Source organism: Triturus cristatus, chromosome 4_1 (assembly GCF_964204655.1).
Source record: "Triturus cristatus chromosome 4_1, aTriCri1.1, whole genome shotgun sequence".
Lineage (NCBI taxonomy): Eukaryota > Metazoa > Chordata > Amphibia > Caudata > Salamandridae > Triturus > Triturus cristatus.
Genome location: NC_140585.1, coordinates 1,238,739,675 through 1,238,751,998, shown reverse-complemented (window position 1 = coordinate 1,238,751,998; position 12,324 = coordinate 1,238,739,675). Strand labels below are relative to the sequence as shown.

The 12,324-nt window shown below is 45.8% G+C and overlaps 1 protein-coding gene across 3 annotated transcripts in view; it reads left to right on the top strand.

The window, feature by feature from the left end:
* ITGB7 (integrin subunit beta 7) overlaps positions 1–12,324 on the top strand; it is a 1,338,809-nt gene that overhangs the window by 176,376 nt on the left and 1,150,109 nt on the right. The window contains exon 1 of one of the 3 annotated variants that reach the window (XM_085654658.1): positions 11,783–11,903. The exons of the other annotated variants lie outside the window; for them this stretch is intronic. The gene's annotated coding sequence lies outside the window, so the exon portion shown is untranslated. Of the gene's footprint in view, positions 1–11,782; positions 11,904–12,324 lie in introns of those variants that run through there. 3 annotated transcript variants of the gene reach the window in all.

The window sequence follows — 12,324 nt, the reverse complement described above, 5'->3', positions numbered from 1 at the left end:
CCATTTTTTGTTTGTTTCTAAAGACCCATCTAGAAAAAACCCTTTTGGAGACTTATGTGCCCTTCTAAGGTGTTGTTCTTGCTTTAATGTCACAAATATTTAGGTTTCCCAGAATAACATATTTAAACCTCTTAGAGTTTGCTTTATGGTTCAAATCTCTTCATGCCAAACATTGCCAAAGACGGTAGTACAGGCATATCGAGCCATCTCGAGGCCGAATACAAAGTCATGCATTTCTTGGCATCCAATTATCTGAAATGAAATTTCCCGACCACTGTTCCCTCCCCCCACCCACCCCAGACTCCTACAGCTTTCTCCAGTGAATATAAGACAACAACTCCAACGTACATTTTAGTTCATGACCTGATCAGGCTTTAGTCACTCCCCGGAAAAAAGAGGAGGAGGAGATAGTTGGGCACGTTAATTCTCAAAAGCCCTGCGAGAGAAGGGACAGGTTAAGGGTGCCATAGTTCTTTAAAGGATGCACCTTGGTTAACAAGAGTTAACAAAATGTTTTCCATGCTAAGTATCTTCCACAGGTGGTGAAGCCATCCCAGGTGAGTAGGCCCATGTACCGCTCCCCAATGCGAAAGAATATTCTGCACAGCTGTCCCTAGGGCTAGTCCTATCTGTCTCCCCTGCCATGATTTTAATGGGTTTGTAAGAGGATGATGTAAGCCCAGCAATGTATAAGAGGAGAATCTAGGTATTTGTGTTTTAAGGTGCAAGATAATATCATCGATTACCTGTGTGCAATAAGAGTTGTCGTGGACAATCCCAAAGTAAGTGTACTAAAGTCCCCTGAGCACCGCAGCCTCTCCAACATTCTACACTACGTTCTGGGTTTGCTCCATGTAGACGCACAGGGGTGAAATACCAATATGTAGCCACTTTAGTTAACGTTTCGATGAGTGCTGTGTTACAGGCAGTGTGTCAGGCCCTGTAGTATATCTCCCCTCATTCTTTATCGCTCAACTGTCTTCCTAGGTCTTTTTCCCATTGGCTCTGACTGGCCTTATTCATGTGCCTGCTGCGCTGATTCAATAGCGCATTCAGCTCAGAAATTAGCCACTTGTCCGAGGATTTGGTAATCAACCATCTCTCATATGGGTAAGGTGCCTCTGAGTGCCAGGCCTGTTGCTCAGGTGTAAAAGCCAATGGCGGATCTGCAGATGGTGTAAGCATTCAGCTTTAGGGAGGGCAAAATCTATGCATAGTGATTAAATGGGGTCACACCACCCCGTCAATCATATGTCCCATTGAGCAGCAGTTTATCTGCCACCACATCGCAAATGTTCCGGGCATAACCCTAGGGAGAAATCTGGGTTGTCAAGCAGCGGTGCTATGGGGGAGGGGAAGGAAGTCAAACCGCATTTAACGCTAGTTTGATCCCAGGCCTCCATGGTCGCTTTTGTGATAGAGGAGGGATATACATTTTTAGGTCAATGCGTCTTCTTTAGAAAGGGAATCTTCCATAGTGAAGTGCCGGCCACTGCCCTATCATGGAACAACCAGTGGTTTTCGGATTCGGCCCAGTTCCATTTCACCAGGTAACGCAGTTAGGACGCTTGATGCTATAAATGGAGGTCCGGGAGGCCCAATCCTCCGGCCTAGGGTGGAAGGTAGTTCAAATCCTTCATCATGCATGGTATCTTCTCAAGCCAGATGAATTGGAGCAATTCTGCTTGTAATTTAGTAAGCATACCTTTCAGCGGGGCCAGTGGGACCGTTTGGAAGGATGGTCATCTTAATAGTTGCTATCTTCTCTAGCCAGGAGATCTGGCGGTGCTTCCAGCGGGTTAAGTCACTTCTGATCTGCCTGTATAAAGACTGGTAATTAAGAGGGGAAGTCGACTGGAGAGTGGATGCTATCATGATCCCTAGATAAAGAATCACTGTCGCCGCCCACTGGAATGGATATTGTGTCGCTAGTTGGTTCACCAGTGTGGGGGACAGTGAGATGCAAAGTGCCTGAGACTTCTTTACGTTAACCTGAAAGCCTGAGGCCAGGTCAAATGTCTCTAGTTCAGTTAGAAAAGCCGGCAGCACCGTGGCAGGTTTGTCCAGGGTCGGCAGCACATCGTCATCATAAAGCTTGATAGTGTGTTGCTCCTCCCCAAAAACAGCCCCGGTGATCAGGGTATTATCCCAAACTCTTTGAACTAGGGGCTGCATTTACAGAGCTAATATCAGGGATGACCCTGTTGCATGCCTTTGCCTATAGGGAAGGGGGTAGAAGTGTGGCCGTTAACCCTGTCTGTCGCCATGGGCAGGTGGTAGCAGTTCAATATCTGTGTCCTTAACTTTTTACCCAGTCCAAAGTGGGCTAGGAACTGTTCCAGAAAAGGCCAATGGACTCTGTTGAAGGCCTTTTCGGAATCAATTGCCAGAAGCATCAGCTCTCCCGGGCTACGCATAGCTGTCTCTATTATGTGTAAAATGTGTTTGATGTTGTCGCTCGTTTGTCTCTGTGGGATGAATCCCGCTTGGTCTAGGCCTCTGATAGAAGGCATATGTGGGCCGGGTTTGCTGGGCAAAACGCCAAGCTTGAAATCTACATTTAACAGAGAGGTTGGTCGGCACCAACTGCATTGTTGCTTTTTCTTGCCAGGCTTAGGTATAGGTATAACAGCAAGCAAAGAGGTCAGTATTGAAGCAGGGATCACGCCAGGGGTGGTTAAGGAATTAAATAATCTTGTGAGAATAGGGGCGATGGCATGACAAAACGTTTTATAGAATACAGATGGATACTCATCCGGGCCCAGGGACAGTCTTTAAACGAGAGATGGGAGATATAACTTGATATAACTTATTCTAGGTGAATAGCACCTTCAAGGGGCCTCTGCCTGGTTGGACGTGAGGTGGTATGTGTCCGCATTTTGAAGATATGAGACACAGTCTGCGGGACTAAGGCGCAGGCCGGAGTATAGCTCGACATAAAAATCTTTAAAAGTATCCACTCTGGCCTTCTCATCAGTGATACACTCTTTGTCTTGGGTGCGCAGGGAGGACACTCCTAAGGCCTGCCCCTGTGCACGTAGCAGATTTGCCAGAAGGCGGCTGCATTTGTCTACTCCGACATAAAATGAATGGCGAATATGGCATACTCCGGCCGGTCTAAATATGCTTCCAATTGGAACGGAGAGCCGTCAGTTGATGCCAGACTGGTGTATACGTTCCAGTTCTTTCACTTGTTCAGAAAGATTATCCCTTTTTTCTTTGCGCAATTAATTGTCATCTGCTGAGATTGCGATTAGTTCTCCCCTAATTACTGGCTTTAGGGCTTCCCATAGAGTAGGAATTGATACCTTGGGAGGGCCATTAAGCGCAAGATAATTAGTTATGGCTTGTTGGATCTGTGTCACTACCTCGGGGCGTTGTAGCATTGTCTCTCTCAATCGCCAGCTTCAAGTGGGAAGTTCCATCGGAGGGAATGCCAGTGAGAGTGTTACTGCTGCGTGATCGGAAAGCACAGCTGGGACTATCACTGTCTCTGAGGTAATAGTGTATATATCTTTTGTGCCAAGTAGGCAGTTTAATCTTGCATAGGTTTTGTGCGCACGGGAGAAGAAGGAATATTCACGAGTGTGGGGGTGGAATTCTCTCCCTAAATTCAGAAGTCCCAACTCCTTCGGCCACCCGTACTGCCCCTTTGATAGTGGCCTTGAATGACCCTGCCTCTGTGTCCACCTGTCCATGTCATTGTCAATAACTAAACAGAGTTCCCCTATCAGGACCCTGCTCTCCGCTGTGGACATTGCCTCTGCCAATGCTGTGTGTAGAAAGCCTTCCTGACCGTCGCTCGGAATATATGGAGCCTACCACAAAGGAACCAGTCCTCGATTATGAGATGGTAGATGAGAAGTCTGCCTTTCAATTCTGCCCCCTTGGGTCCTATCGTACCCTTAAAACAGCATGCCACCAATATGGCCACTCACGCTGTCTGGTTGGAAACGGAAGAGAAACAAACATTGGTTGGGAAAGGCACGTGATCTAAGTCGGTGACAGTCCTTCCAAAGAAGGTGTGTCTCCTGAAGCAGGCATATGTCTGTCCCTGAGTTCTCTAAGTATGACAGGAGTGCTTTGCCTTTTACTGGGCTGTTAAGAACCTTTGCATTGAGAGTAAGGATCCTAAGAGTAGTGACTGGCATTGAATCTATCTACATGTTCGAGGGATGTAGTGTGTGTCGGTTTGTGGCTAACATAGGATCCAGAATCAGGTCTCAGCTTTCCTGTAGATGTCAAGTATACATCAAGTTGTGTCCACTGGGAAGATGAGTACAACCCCGAACAGAAAAAACCCCAAACAAGGAAACACATGTGCATGCTAACTGAAGCATAAACCTACGATGTGACAAACAGTCTTTCAGTTCCAAAAGTTCAAAAGTAAAGGGTCCAAGTTGTTGTCATCAATCCAAGTCCCCCCACCCACAACCTGGCCAGCCAGCAATATGAAAACTAGTTACGTGACCAGCTACCTTATGGATAATCCGTCTTGGCCAGAACCGTGGAGATTAACTTCAGTGCTGCTTGTTGACATTCAGCAAGCTCTGCGAAGTCTGGGCGAGTAGTCCCTCTCCCCGTTGTGCGTCTATGCCAACTAGGCAGATGATTCATCGGGCGGGACAGGGAGGATTCTGATGTTTGTCCCTCTGCCGTTACTTCTAAGCCTAGAGCTTGACATGTCTCTGCCAGGGACTGTGGTTGGAAGTGCTACCCCTCCAGGTGAAAGATGATGCGGAAACGGTGCCTCCATGAATAAGCCACCCTCTTGTTCCGTAGGTGTGCTGTGACAGGTAGAAACTCTCGTCTTTTCTGTAAAGTGATTGCCGCTAAGTCCTGGTAGAGTGTCGGTTTCTTGTCTCTGAAGCTGATGGGATGCCTTACGTAATATTTCCTCTTTCACTTCAAATCGTGGATCCAGACTAAAATGTCAGCCGGGGGGGGTCGTTTTCTGAACGTGGCAATCCAACACGGTGGGCATGGTCAATTTTTATTTCCGTCTCTGGAGGTGCCTCCAAGATGTAGTGGAAGAGATCTCTGACATAGCTGAAAAGACCCTCGCCATCTGCCAGATATTATACTGTGGAGATCTGTTCTGGAGGTCTTCGAAATAGGCCTGTAGATAAATTTGCTGCTCACAGAGATGTATGATCTCTTGCTGAAGGGACTCCACATCCCCCACCTGACTGTTCCCCTGTTTCTCCAAAGTTGCTACTTGGTCCCTCAGAGAATCCAGATCTTTTCGAACCTCTTTTATATCTTGGGATAGGTCCAGTGTTACAGCTTGGAGATTGTCTTTGAGAGACATAAACAGGAATTCGAGAAAACAGCGGATCACTGTCTCTTCCACAGTGTCTTCGTCTCATATCTGAGGTGAGTCAGGAGGAGAGGTGTGGTCGTCAGAAGGTCCCAGGATGGCCTGGTAAGCATCTCCTTGAGGATGCAGTCCTTTTTAGAGTAGTCTGTCGCCATCACCCCCGGGAGTCAGATAGAACCTATCTGGGGCTGTACCGTATTGGAGGTCTCCCACAGGTTTGTCGCCAGGAGTAAATATTTCAGCCAAGGCGCTACGCGTCGAGCTTCAGTGGTGTGGGAGGTGTGTCCGAGAACCCTGGAGGACAGTATGGAGGTGAATCATGGGGTTGCAGAAGGGCGTCTAGCTCCAGGCAGGACCCCTCTCAGTGTGGATACTAGAGGGCCCCCCCACAGTGTGGATCCCAGAGCGGGCAGCCGCTAATAGAGGCAGGATCACTCCCACAGGGAAGGGGATATATCTGGCTTTGCCCCTAGCACCAACAGTCCCAGGGCAGCCCCAACGGTGCGGATCTCGGGCTTATCACTCCCTCAAACTCTGTTCTCCTAGAGGCACAGTGGCCTCTCCTGTTTCAAGAAATGGGGATGTGCCATCCAGGGAGGGGTATGCAGATCCTACCTCTCGCGGGGTGCACCCTCAAGGCCAGGGAGGCTGAACCGTGCCCACTGACCACCCAGAAGTGGCCCAGGTCCTGGCCACAAGATGGTGCAGGCAGTTGTGCCCTCCCAGCTCTGCTGCCGCTGCCTGTTGTCTGTGTCGCTAGTTCCAGATGCCAGTCCCACCAAATGGGGTGGATGCGGCCCTCTCTGCCAGGGGTAGGCCCAGACACGTTTCTGTGTCCTCTCCCGGTCGCTTTTCGCTGTAGAAACTCACCAGCCACTCCTGTCTCTACCCCGCAGTGATGGAATGTCAAGCAAAGAGGGCCACACCCTCTGCCTCGAACAGCAGGGGGGTGGTTGGCCCCTGGGGCTCCTTCTAGCTGGGCCCGGAGAAACCATCCAAGCACAGGCTATGCTCCAGGCAGCTCTCAGGGCCATTGTGAGGCGAGGCCAGCAACCCCAGTTCCATGCTTCTCTGTGTACCGGCCTCGCAGTCCCGGTTGTGCGCCTGGGTGCAGGCTGTTAGGCCATGGGCTTCTCTCCAAAGCCCGCGAGTCGCTGCAGCTCGAGTCGGGTGATTGCCAGTTCCGCCACTGAAGCGAACCCAGCTCCATACCAGAGCCTTCCGGCTCCCGGGGAGAAGCAGCAACGATCAACAGCTTCTATAGGACTGACAGGTGGCTATAATCGGCTGGGCCGGTAGCGGGCACAGAGAGACAGGGAAAGACATCTGTTGAAAAGTAATCCTCTTTGAAGAAGAAAGATGCTGAGGCTTGAAGTAGGGTGTCTCAGGTTTATTTTCAGTAGTAGGTATAAACAACTCATCCACCCAACTGTCAGTAAGATAATGATCTCACTGCTCACACACATTCCACAGCTGGCTTAGTCCTGACATTCCAGAACACTAAGCATCATCAGAGTGAAGAACATAGACAAGATGTAATTACAGGAAAAGAAAGCCATTACAACATATCTCCCTCCTTTACCCCTAAACAAAACACATAACAAAACACATTAACATCATGTGACATTAATTACATGACATAGTCCTTTAAATGGGAGGGAAGACAAGGATTCCTCCTTGGCCTTATATTAACCTCCGGAGCACCTTCCCCTTCCATGGCAGAGTGAGGAAAGCTTGATGTCAGATCAGTATTGCATAGAGCAACACGACCTAGATTCCAAACCCTGTGATCACTAGTTCTAACAGCATTCTTAAACACTTTGACAACTTTTACCGGTTTGGTGAACTTAGATCCAGACACAGCAAAGCCTGGTCTCTTGATCCGAACCCAATCACCCACCTTAACCTTCGTTGACTTAACAGCATGACGAACATCATAGTTTTTTTTACTCTTAGAACATTTCAAATCTTCCTGTTCTTGCCATGATGTAGAATCCACCTCACGAGATCTGATAGTCAGAAATTTATTTACCCATGGTGGATCTAAAAAAGTAACAGGGTCCCTTCCACGAAACAAAAGAAAAGGAGACTTCCCTGTAGTGGTATGTGGGGTAAACCGATACACAGACACTCTTTTCAAAACCTCCTCCTGCCAATTAAGACCATTGGACTTTGCTAAAGACACCGTTTCCTTCAAAACCCTGTTGAACCTTTCTACTGTTCTATTGGATTCTGGGTGATACAAAGAACATTTCTTGTGAACAATGCCACAATCACCAAGAAAACTCTCCATCTCACTCGAAACAAGTTGCACCCCATTGTCTGTAAGCAAAGTCTCAGGAATCCCTTCCTTGGCAATAATATCTTTTAGACATCGAATAACCGTAGCAGAATTAATATTCTTCACAAAAATTACTTCTGGCCACCTTGAAAACAAATCCATGACCACTATAACAAACGTGTCAGAACCATCCCCCTGAATAGGCCCTAAAATATCAAGAGCAATATCCTTCCAGGGGCCACACGGACGAACTCTTTTTTCCATGGGCTGTGTCCTGGTTTTCAAAACCTTTTCACTAAGAGCACATTGAACACATTCCCTGACTAAATGTTCAATCTGTGTGTCTAAACCCGGCCACCAATAGCTAGAACGCACCCTCTCCTTAGTTTTAGAAATTCCTAAGTGTGCCTCATGTGCCAAATCCAAAACCTCTTTCCTTAAAGACACAGGGGGTACTAATTTGTGACCTCTCAACAACAAACCCTCACAACTTGAAAGTTGGTCTTTTACCAACCAAAAATCTCTCACGGAGTCACTGCCTTGATCTTTATGGTTCCAACCCTCACAGATTAATTTGGAGACTTCTTGAATAGTGTTGTCACACTTACAAGCATCCAACCACCTCTCACGAGAAATAACCTTATAATCTACTCCACAGACAAAGTCCTGTGGAAGACTAAAAGATGGATCTGAATCCTGATCCAGTTTGTCTTGTTGTTCGTCAGGAACTAACCTAGAAAGAGTATCCGCAACAACATTTTCTGACCCCGGAACACGTTTAACAATGAAGTTAAACCCCTGTAATCCAACCACCCATTTTGAAATTCTGGGAGATATCGAGTCAATCCCTTTTTTAGTTAGTACTTCACAAAGGGGCTTGTGATCAGTTCTTACAACAAATGAGGTGCCCCACAAAAACTTTTTTAATTTCTTAACAGCCCAGTGTACCGCAAGGGCTTCACGTTCAATTACAGAATAGCGACATTCAGCTCCTTTCAAACACCTAGATATAAACATGATGGTATTTTCTGGCAGAACACCCCCTTGATACAGGACTGCACCAATACCTTTCAGACTTGCATCAGTAGATATAATAGAGCTCTTACTGGGGTCAAAATTCCTTAAATTTGGAGCATTCTGTAATTTCATTTTTATGTCATTAAATTCCTTGTCACACAAACTATTCCAACTAAACTTCTCTCCTCTCTTTAACAAATTTCTCATATTGAACGTGACCTCAGCAAAATTCCTTATGAATTTATTATAGTATTCAGCCATACCTAAAAATCTCATGAGTTCCTCCTTGGAAGAAGGAACCACAAGATTTCTAATGGTATTCACAAGGTCAGCTTTTGGAACTACACCTTCCGCACTAATAGTGTGTCCCAAATAGTCAATTTTGTCGAGACCAAACTTACACTTTTCCTTCTTTACAGTCAAATTGTGAGAGGTAAGCTTGTCCAGCACTTGCCTAACCCTTCTTTCATGTTCAGCAACCGTAGATCCATATACCAAAATGTCATCTTGGTACACACAAATTCCAGGGATGTTAATTAAGACCTTCTCCATGACCCGTTGAAAAACTGAGGCAGCAGAAACCAGGCCAAATGGAAGTCTAATAAATCTAAATGTCCCAAACGGAGTAATAAAGGCAGTAAGATCTCTGGAGGACTCATCAAGTAAGATTTGATGGTACGCCGATGTTAGGTCAATTGTACTAAATACCTTTGCCCCACCTACCATGCTCAACAGCTCAGATATGTTAGGTAAGGGATATTTATCTACCTGAACGCATTTATTGAGTTGTCTGAGGTCCACACAGAGCCTCAAAGAGTTGTCAGGTTTCCTTGCGGCCACCACCGGAGCAAGCCAAGATGTACCCTCCACCTCCTCAATTATGCCCTGGGACTTCAGTTTATTTAACTCCTTAAGCATGTCTTCCTTGACAGTGAACGGAACATTTCTGACTTTACAGGAAACAGGAGCTGAGCCAGGAAAAAGTTTAATCTTATGACAGTAACCCTTAAGGCAACCTAGCTTGTCACCAAAAACCAGTGGATATTGGCTTATCAAAAGAGCTTGTAGTGAAGAACCATCCACCACCGACTCAACACTTTTTTTTTCTCTCAAAATGATAGGAGGATTGCTGTTCGGGTCTAACATGACACCAAGATCTTTTTGGTGCCACCAGCTAATAATGCTATCACCTTTCTTTGAAACATAAACCTTCCCACTAGCAAAACGTTCCCCGTATTCAATTAGACCATTAAAGTAACCCCTTAACTCAATGGGATCACCTCCATATGCAGTTGGACGAATGTCTGGCTTCAATAGTCTAACTTTCTTGCACAAATTATCCTCAAAGAATCTGCTAGAAATGATAGTAATTTTGGCTCCTGAATCAAACAAAACCTTGGTTCTGTGACCCTCCACCAAGATGAAATCAAGAGGCCCCTCAGCCCCAACCTGGACCACAATTTGTCCACACTCAAAATCATGTTGATCTGATGTGCTGCCATCAGAGACTTCACTAACTTTTTTCTTAAAATTTTTGAACCTGCAGGCACTTACAAAGTGACCCTTCTTCTTACAATGAGAACATGTAACATTTAGTGCAGGACATGACTTATCATTTGCCCAATGTGAAGTGCTATTGCATCTGTAACACTTCCCACCTCTGTTAGGATTCTCACTAGATTTATTTGCACTCATATCTTTAACACGAGTCTTTACGTGAGAGTCACCCTTGTCCGCTTCTTTCCTAGACGCCGAATTTGTATTAATCAGCGACACATCTTTGTTAAGATCTTTCTTTATCACCTTTACACATTGTAAAGAGTGTTCTATTCTCTTAGCGACTACTAGAACTTCATCCAAAGAAGGTTCATCTTTCATCCAGAGTTCATCACGTACTTTCTCAGATACACAACCAAGCATAAACTGGTCTCGTATTCTTTCATCCATTAGTGCATCAAACTTACAACTAGAAGCTAAGCGTCTAAGTTCCGTTATATAATTCTCTATATTTTCCTCATCCTTTTGCATACGTTTGCCAAAATGGTATCTTTCCAAGATGGTGCTAACTTTTGGCAAGTAGTGAGCATCAAGTTTATAAATACATTGCTCATACTCATTGAGACCCGAACTGGAACTGCTAGGGACATCCGGTAAATGGTCAAAGACATCCTGTCCCTCAGACCCAAGACAATGCATCAATAAAGCTGTCTTCCTCTCCACACTTAAAGAAGTACCACAGACACGAGCGTAGCGCTCGAAAACCTTCTTCCACTTGGACCATTTAATGGGAGGGTCACCTGGGGATTGTAGAAAAAATGGGGCTGCAGTGACGTTTTGCATGTTAAAGAGGAGATAAAGATGTGCAAAAAAAAACTGGTCCAATAACCAAGTGTCTGGTAGCAAAGAGCTGTGCGTGTCAGCGCTGTTGAGTTGAGGATGATTGGCACACTAAATGTTAAGAAGAAGGCTGAGAGCAATTCCGTTGGGCTGAGCGTGCCAGCACTGTTAACAATAAAGATGATTGACACGCCAAAAGGCAAGAAGATTAGCTGTGCGTGTCAGCGCTGTTCGGCGTTAAGCTGTGCGTGTCAGCGCTGTTAGGATCAAGACGATTGACACACTAGAGTAACGCTGTTAGGCTGAACGTGTCAGCGCTGTAAAAATAAAGATGATTGACACGCTAAAAGACAAACAAATTAGCTGTGCGTGTCAGCGCTGTTCGGTATTAAGCTGTGCGTGTCAGCGCTATTAGGATCAGAACCATTGACACACCAGCAATTGAAAACGAAGACTTTAAATGAGGGCGTTAGGCTGTGCGTGTCAGCGCTATTAGATAAAGGCAATTGACACGCTGGAGGTTGCAAAGAGAGTGCTGTGCGTGTCAGCGCAAAAATGAATATGAACACTGAAAGGAGCTTCCACGTTTGCTCACGTAATATGTGTTCAGTAATAAAGTTATCAAGGACGGCGAAGACTCTCTCTTTAAAAAAACTCCTCAACTGTTTATGACGATGTTTGCTTAGCAACCCATTGTTGTAGCATCCAGCATGCTTTCGAGCGAATCAGATTTCGTTAAAGTACACAGCAGCCAATCAGGATACAGCTTCTTATCCACCAATCCAGGAGAAGTTCTGAAATTAGTGTACGCGTTTCATGCGTTTCAGCCCCCATGCATTCCAACCTGTGACGAGGGATATCCAGAACTTCAAGGCGTCATGGCTTCTGCAGACAGGAGAACGCGCAGCTGATAACGACCAGAGCGCGTGAAGAAGCGCGAGGGCTAGCGTGAGTAATTTGATTTTTTTCCCAAATTGTTACAGTTAATGGGAAAAGTGCGTGATTAGTGCACTCTTAGTACAAACTATCACAGCTACCTCGTTATCTCAGGGAAGCAGGGTCATTGGATGCTAATAGAGATATTAGGAAGAGTTTTAGAGAGATTGCGCAAATGCCGAGCAGAGCGTTCAAAGCAGCAGTTGACAGGAATAATTAAAAAAAATGTCTCTAAGCAAAATTTATTAAGTAAGGAACGTTCTTACTTGATATAAAAGGTCTTCTTTGAAGAGAAGAGATGAAATATTGTAGGTTTCGCCAGAAATGAGATGAAAGTTGGAGTTGAGTTGAGATCCCAGTCGTCGCCAGTGTTGAAAAGTAATCCTCTTTGAAGAAGAAAGATGCTGAGGCTTGAAGTAGGGTGTCTCAGGTT